The sequence below is a fragment of the Triticum urartu genome, chromosome 6A (genome assembly GCF_056163025.1).
Source record: "Triticum urartu cultivar PI428250 chromosome 6A, HENAU_Tu73, whole genome shotgun sequence".
Taxonomy (NCBI): domain Eukaryota; kingdom Viridiplantae; phylum Streptophyta; class Magnoliopsida; order Poales; family Poaceae; genus Triticum; species Triticum urartu.
Genome location: NC_141878.1, coordinates 361225191 through 361233741, shown reverse-complemented (window position 1 = coordinate 361233741; position 8551 = coordinate 361225191).

Genomic DNA, 8551 nt, shown 5'->3' with positions numbered 1-8551 from the left:
AACTCGGTGCCAACAAGGAGGTTCTGCACTCATGCTGCATTTTATCTTTTATTCGATCTCACGGGGCTGTCAGTGCTCGATACCGAGCAGCCATGCCGAGTCTCCATCGACAGCGCCGTCGCCGGCCACTTCATCCATGGCATCTCTCCCCCATGTCGTTGCTTCCTCGGCGGCCACTTCGTGTTACTGCTCTGCCCTGCTATTGTTGTCGGTTGTGCTGCCGCTCCACTCTTGCTCTAGTTCGTGTTGCTATTCTGCTCTTGCTCTCGCTCGCGCTGCTGCTGCACGACCTCCGGCAGCTACAGGAGTTGTTGCTTTAGGCACGCTCGCGGTTCTGCTACATGACTTTCTCTCTGCTAGTGCGTTCCCTGCTCAAGCGTCTGCTGATTTAGATCTCTGCTACTAGTGCTCGAACGCCCTAAACACCTATTGCAATGATCTTCTACTTTCAATCAGTTTCGACGGTAAAATTCAGTTTCGACTGTAAAGTTCAATTTCTTCAATTAAGTTCAGAGTAAAGAGTATTTACAGCATCTGTCGGAGCTGCCGTGGTGCGGCTGATGCGTTTTACATCTAGCACTTTTTGGTGATGTATTTTACATCATCTATTGAAGATGATATTAGAGTCCCACTTCAGATTAACGTTGTATGTCTTGTCCTACTTCAGCCTCGATGTCGTACACCTCACCGGAGCTGCTCCAACGAAGGAACAGTCCATCACAGCGGAGCAGTACCCTCGACGCTGTTTCCAGAGGCCTCAGATCTTCTTCCCCGCCTCCGACAGTCACACCAGCATCACCACCCTCCACGTCCAACCCAATGATGCTGAGGTCGACAAGGCTATGCCAAAGAGGTTGTACACTCATTGCATCACTTTGTTACTGTGCATTCATGTCGATCCCTCAGGGATCCTTTGCTATGGAACTACTATGGTACTACTATTCGTGCATTTGGTTAGGAGTGGAGCAAAGCAAAACTGGAGGATTTTTTCCTTTGGTGTCTCTTTCAAAGAAAAATGGTAGGAATTTTAATATCCAGTTGGACGTCCTTTTCAAATTAATATGCATGAAGAACAGGACTAATTGCATTACTGGCATAATAAGATTCTTATTTTTTTTCATTTTCACATGGTTTGACTTTAATTTGACCATGCTTCTCCATTCCTGTGTTCATCCAATTCATGTGAACCAAACACCGAGGTTCATAGAAATCCTATGTTTCCAAATGCTCTGTTTTGCACGTGCATTCCTATCCTATTCCTGTGTTTTTCCTGTCCCTGCGTTTATAGAATCCTCCAATTCTAGGGGGCCCTTACAGATTTACTTCATTTTCAGATAGGCGTCAAAGAAAACTCTATGTGTTATGTCATGATCCTGCCATGCCGTCATCCACTCCACCTGAGGTGCACCCTCGACAGAAGCGTTCACTATAGCAGAGATTCCCCCAGCAAACTTTCTTTCGTCACCTCAGATCATCTTCCCCATTGTCGGCAGCCACGTCAACTGCATTACCATCATCCACTGAGCAGATGAACCTGAGAACTACACAGTTCCGTAAGAGAGGTCGTAGTCTTTCGTGTTTGCTTACGTTATACATCGGTTATTATTGCCTGCTACTTTATCGTTCAAACTTGAGTTTTAAAATGCCCGTGGGTCTTATATCGTGGCAGCAATGAATAGTATCTGTCTACTATCTTGTTCATCTGGGGTCTTCTATGTGGTTCATGTTGGGTGGGCAACAAACAGTAGATGCTCCATTGTCTATCTTTTTAAACTGAAGCTATAATCTACCTGCTATCATTAGTTTTGGATCTATCCACTCGTTTTCTACCATCAGTCTTGATTTTTGCATGCACCCCTTAGGCCTTACAAAATCTAACTAATTTTTTATTATGCATGTGAGTTATTGTACACAATCGTACTGAACATGTAGAGAAAAAGAGAAGACCGTTGCATGGGAATATAATGTCATGCAGATGCCGTGCCGTCATCCACCCCACCTGAGGTGCACCCTCGACAGAAGCGTTCACTACAGCAGAGATTCCCCCTGCAAACTTTCTTTCGCCGCCTCAGATCATCTTCCCCGTTGTCGGCAGCCACGTCAACTTCATTACCATCATCCACTGAGCAGATGAACCTGAGAACTACAAAGTTCCGTAAGAGAGGTCGCAGTCTTTCGTGTTTGCTTATGTTATACATCGGTTATTATTGCCCGCTACTTTATCGTTCAAACTTGAGTTTTAAAATGCCCGTGGGTCTTATATCGTCGCAGCAATGAATAGTATCTTCAGCCCAGCCGGACTGTTTTTCATGGCATAGTTCCTGGCCCTTCCTGCTCACCAATCGGCAAGACTCAGATAGATGTCCTCTTCGGGGACAAAAGTCATTTCCGCCGAGAGCTAGTCTAGTTTGAAGTGGTGGACCTTAAGAGCCCTTATCATGCATTACTTGATCGGCCTGCCCTGGCCAAGTTCATGGCAGTTCCCCACTATGCTTACCTAAAGATGAAGATGCCGAGCTCCAAGGGGATCCTAACCATAGCAGGAGACTACAAGAAGTCGTCTGCCTGTGCTGCAGAGAACAGCCGGTTGGCCGAGTCCCTCGTGATCGCAGCGGAGAAGAGGCTCCTTGACCGGGTTGTGGCAATGGCAGGTGAGCACCCGGAAATGTCACCCAACCCCAAGGAGTCGGAAGCCGAGGGCTCGTTCAAACCGGCCAAAGAAACAAAGAAGATACCCTTGGACCCGGAGCACCCGGAGAGGTACACTGTCATAGGTGCAAATCCTTGACAGTAAATAGGAAGGCGATCTCGTCGATTTCCTCCGTGAGAATCGGGACATCTTCGCATGGTCCCCCAAGGACATGCCGGGTGTTCCGACGGATCTCGCCGAGGACAAGCTACACGTCTGACCTAATGCCAAGCCAGTCTGGCAGCCCTTGCGCCGCCTGTCAGAAGACAAAAGAAGAGTTGTTGGAGAAGAGATAGCCCGGCTTCTGGTAGCCGGCTTCATCATGGAGGTGTTCTTTCCAGAGTGGTTAGCCAACCCGGTCCTAGTGCTGAAGAAGAACAAGCAGTGGCGCATGTGTATTGATTATACCAGCCTCAACAAAGCATGCCCCAAAGACCCATTTGCTCTGCCAAGAACCGACCAAGTGATTGACTCTACAGCCGGATGCGAGCTGTTGAGTTTTTTGGATGCATACTCCGGGTATCACCAGATCAAGCTAAACCCGGCCGGCAGGATGAAGACCGCCTTCATCACGCCATTCGGAGCCTTCTATTACCTGACCATGACATTCGGCTTGAGAAACGTCGGTGCCATGTTTCAACGATGCATGCAGAAGTGTCTCCTCAAGCAACTCGGCAGAAACGCTCATGTCTATGTGGACGATGTGGTGGTGAAGACGGAGAAGCGTGGGACGCTATTAGAAGATCTCAAGGAGTTTGAGAATCTGCGCCGATTTCAGATCAAGCTCAGCCCGGAGAAATGCGTCTTTGGAGTACCAACTGGCCAGCTTCTTGGCTTCTTGGTCTCAGAGCGCGGCATAGAGTGCAACCCTGTGAAGATCAAGGCCATCGAGAGGATGGAGGTGCCCACCCGACTGCCGGACGTGCAAAAATTCACCGGTTGCTTGGCATCTATCAGCCATTTCATCAGTCGGCTGGGCGAGAAGGCCCTTCCCCTGTATCAGCTCATGAAGAAGACCACTTTTTTCGAGTGGAATGACAAGGCAGATGAAGCTTTTCTCCAGCTCAAGAAAATGTTGACCACTCCGCCTGTCCTGGCGGCCCCGACTCCTAAGGAGCCCATGCTCCTCTACATCACCGCTACCAGCCGGGTGGTCAGCATAGTCATAGTGGTGGAACGCAAGGAAGAAGGCAAAGCCCTACCAGTCCAAAGGCCGGTGTATTACCTGAGCGAAGTACTATCCGCTTCCAAGCAGAACTATCCCCACTACCAGAAGATGTGTCATGGCGTGCACTCTGCTGCCAAGAGGTTGAAGCCATACTTCCAAGAGCACCCAATCACCATGGTCTGCACAGCTCCGCTTGCCTAGATCATTGGAAGCCGAGATGCCTCGGGCCGAGTGGCCAAATGGGCCATAGATTTGGCCCCCTACACCATCTACTACCAGCCTCACACCGCCATCAAGTCACAAGCACTGGCCGACTTCCTCATCGACTGGGCCAAGACCCAGTACCTGCCGCCAGCGCCAGATTCCACCCATTGGCGGATGCATTTTGATGGTTCAAAAATGTGCACCGGTTTAGGAGCCGGCATCATCCTCACCTCTCCCAAAGGCGATAAGCTCATATATGTGCTGCAAATTCACTTTGCCACCTCCAACAACGTAGCTGAATACGAAGCGCTCATACACGGGCTCCGGCTTGCCAAGGAACTCGGCATTCGTTGGATCCTGTGCTATGGAGACTCTGACTTGGTGGTCCAGCAGTCATCGGGCGACTAGGACGCCAAGGATGCAAATATGGCCAGCTACCGCTTCCTCGTACAGCAACTCAGTGGATACTTCGAAGGGTGCGAGTTCCTCCACATACCAAGAAATGACAATGAGCAAGCCGACGCCTTGGCACGAATTGGCTCCACCTGGCAAGCAATACCAGCCGGCGTCGCCCTGCAACGCCTCCTCAAGCTGTCTATTAAACCATCGCCAGAGTCGGATTCCATCTTTGTGCCAGCTCCTCCTGAAGCAGTCGGATCCGACTTAAGAGCCCCAGCAGCCGGCACGGGAACTTCTACAGGCGGACCGGGGACTGCAGCAGTCGGCCCGGGGACTTCATCAATTTAGTAAGCGGCGGCCGACTCCAACCCACCGCCTCCCAGCCCAACCGCCCTCGTGCAAATAGCAGTTCTGGCAGTCGAAGAAATTGCAGGACCTTCATGGGCCCACCCCATCCTCAACTTCCTAGTGAACAAAAAACTGCCGACTAATGAGATCTCGGCCGGCAGGTGCAACGCTGGGCAGCAGCATACACAATCGTCAACAGCGAACTTGTGAGGCGCAGCGTCACTAGTGTTTACCAGCGCTACGTGGAGCCGGAGCAAGGCCAAGCAATCCTCAAAGATATCCATCAAGGCGAGTGTGGTCACCACGCGGCTTCAAGAGCACTTGTTGCCAAAGCTTTTCGCCATGGTTTTTTCTAGCCGACTGCTCTAGAAGACGCCAAAGACTTGGTCCAGAAATGCAAAGGGTGCCAGAAGTTCCGCTCCAAGCCTCATCAGCCAGCTTCTGCACTCAAGACTATCCCCATTGCCTAGCCCTTTGCTGTCTGGGGCCTGTACATGGTGGGACCATTCAAAATAGCACGAGGTGGCATGACTCATCAGCTTGTCGCAGTGGACAAGGTCACCAAGTGGATAGAAACAAAACCAATCAAGAAATTGAATGGTCTGACTACTGTGACTTTCATCTCCGACATCACCATCCGGCATGGCATACCACACATCGTCATCACCGACAATGGCACGAACTTCGCCAAAGGCGCCTTGGCCCGTTTCTGCACGACACAGGGCATCCTACTGGACTTAGCGTTTGTAGCCCATCCGCAGTCAAACGGCCAAGTGGAGCGAGCAAATGGCCTTATTTTGTCCAGCATCAAGCCCCGACTGCTCGAGCCTCTGGAGCGTTCGGCCGGCTACTAGTTCGACGAGCTTCCGACCGTCCTCTCGAGTCTGCGCACAACCCCGAGTAAGTCAACCGGCTGCACTCCTTTCTTCCTCATCTACGGTGCCGAAGCCGTCATCCCGATGGTCATAGAATTTGACTCCCCTCGAGTCACCATGTACACCGAAGAGGAGGCAGAAGAAGCATGACAAGACGGCGTAGATCTGCTGGAGGAGGGCCGACTGTTGGCACTCAGCCGGTCCACCATCTACCAATAGAGTCTGTGCCAATACTACAATCGAAAGTTCAAGCCAAGATCCTTCCAAGAAGGAGACCTTGTGCTCCGGCTGATCCAGCGAACAGCCGGCCAGCACAAGCTCTCGGCACCTTAGGAAGGCCCCTTCATCATCAGCAAGGTGTTGGGAAATGACTCCTACTACGTCATCGATGCTCAGAAGCCTCGAGAATGCAAAAGAGATGACTCCGGCAAGGAGACGGAGCGACCATGGAATGTGAATCTCCTTCGAAGGTTTTACAGTTAAAAGTAGTATGTATCATGCCAACTTTTGTATTAAGTACGAAGACTCCGGGTCCCCCGAGAAGAGCTCGGGGACTGCCCTCTTTTATCTATATGATAAGTATTACGCCTGTCATTTGTGTTATCCCATTAGACCGTCTAGCACCAGGTTCGACTAGTCGACCCGGGGACTTGCCGCTTTGTACTATGAAATGCTTCCTGCAGCCGAACAAGTAATGTGTTGGCACCTTAGCTTTCTCCTGCCAGAGGCCGTAGCTCGCAGAGCGACTGTTCGGTCGGCAGGAGCTAAGGCGAAAAGGGCGTCTGCATGAAAAATGGCTAAGGACCTAAAGCATACACATAGTCCAAGCCGGCTTCTCGCCTCACCGACTGGCTGCCGAGCAGCCGGCCGACCGGCTTCTACTTAACTTGCCAGTAAACTCTAGCCGGCTAAGTACTTGCCTTCCAGAAAGTGGCTAAGTACTTGACCCAGCCACAGTACGCAGAGCGGCTGTTCGGCTGGCAAGACGGCAACCAAGGGAAGGCGGCAAAGGAAAAAGCCAAAAGAGCAGAAAGCAAGGAAAGATAAAACTCGGATAAGATATTTACACATCAAAAGGCCCTTGGCCGATATTCAACAGGAGTTTGAAATACACCCAGTGGGTGAGATTGTGCGAAATTAACAAAGTTGTTGAGACCGATAAGCAGGAAGAAGCAAAGGTAAATAGCAGCCTAGGAAGCAGCAGACGGAGTCGGCAGAATGGCGGAGTCGGTGGTGCTGGCTGGTTGGGCGGCTGGCTGGTCGGTCTCCGCTTGGTCGCCCTCAGCAGCAGCTAGCTCGCTCGGGCGCGGCTCGTTGCTGGAGGCGCGGTCGAGTTGAGGCTGGCCGTCCGCTCTGACCTTTGGTGCCTCCTCTTCACCTTCCTCCTCCTCTTCTTCTTCTCCCTCGTCGCTGGAATCGATCACCTCGGTCGAGTCCTCGCCATCCTCCGGGTTCAGCCCAAACCACTCCGGCGGTGCCTCGGCACCGTTCTCGGCCAGCTCTGGGACGAAGATGCTGGTGTTGGTGTACTCAGCGATTGACGCCACTCGCTTGACAAGGTCATCCTCCACCGCCACTAGCTCCTCCTGGGCTTCCAGTCGAAATGTGGTCAACTGGGCTAGATCTAGCCCAGGGTACCACGCCTTGACCAATTCCAAGGCCCAGCATACTCTGGCCCGGGCCGAGGAGCCCTTCCACGCCTCAAGACGGTCGGCCGCCACCTCCAGCCAGTCGGCAGTCCGGCTGGGTGTGCGTGGAGCCGGCATGTTTGGCCACAGGGCGGCGATCGCCTGGGTGCGGACATGCTGAAGGCGGCGCAGCATCCGATGAGCCGGCCGAAGACGAGCCTGAATGCTGAGAAGTTGCTCGCTAAGAGTGTGGGGGGCGTCGGCAGCGATCTGCTTGCCTTCCGCCCTCGGTCCCTCACAATCGGCCTCGATAGCCTGGTTGGCAGCACCAAAGTGACCTGGGAAGAAGTCTGCTCAGACAAAAAAGCAAAGAATGAGATCAAAAACAAGAAATTGGCTTGATCAGAGGCCGACAGTATGAAGAAAGAGTAAAGAAGGCAGCCTACCGTCGACCATGTCTTCAACCGCGCCGAAGTTGGTAGTCAGCATTGCCTCCTTGTCAGTTGGTCTCGAACTCAGCAAGGAGACCGGCCTCCTGGTCCTCCGCCTCCATCTGGGCCTTCTTAAGAAGCTCCGCCTGCTCCGCCAGCTGCGTGACCAGCCGGTCATGCTCCTCGGCCAGCTTGTTGCAGTCCGCCACCTTGGCACGCAGTGCGCTATTGGCTTCTCCCAATTGCCGCTGCAGGGTGGCGTTGGCTTCTGCAAAAGAAGAAGAAGAAGAAGAAGAAGAAAGGACGTCAACAATCGGTGAAGAAAGATGAAGTTGCCAGGAAGATCCGGCCCGACTGCTCAGCAGTCGGCCCGAATCTTGGGGACTACAGCGCGCTGCGCTAGCGCGCCCCCGCAGAGAAAGAAGAAGACTTACTCCGGCACTTCGACAAGTCGACAACACGTTGATCCAACTCCTGGACTATGGAGTTGAAGGCGGTCGCACAGAGGTTATGATAGTCCTGCAGCAAAGATATTAGTACTCAGAGCTTTCTAATTAAAGTTCCGGGCCGCCTGCTCAGCAGCCGGCCCGAAACTCGGGGACTACACCCAGTGGGTGTGCTGGCGCGCCCCCACGACGCAATAAAAGAATTAAAAACAAATAAGCAAGAAGCGTACCCGGATGGCCTCTCGCGATTCCAGGAACGCCTTGTTGTATAGCTTGAGAGCGTCGGCCTCGGCGTGGAGTTTGGCTTGAACGTCCAGGATCGCCTTGTTCAGAGGGCCCGTCCCGCCTCCCCGCACCCCCCCA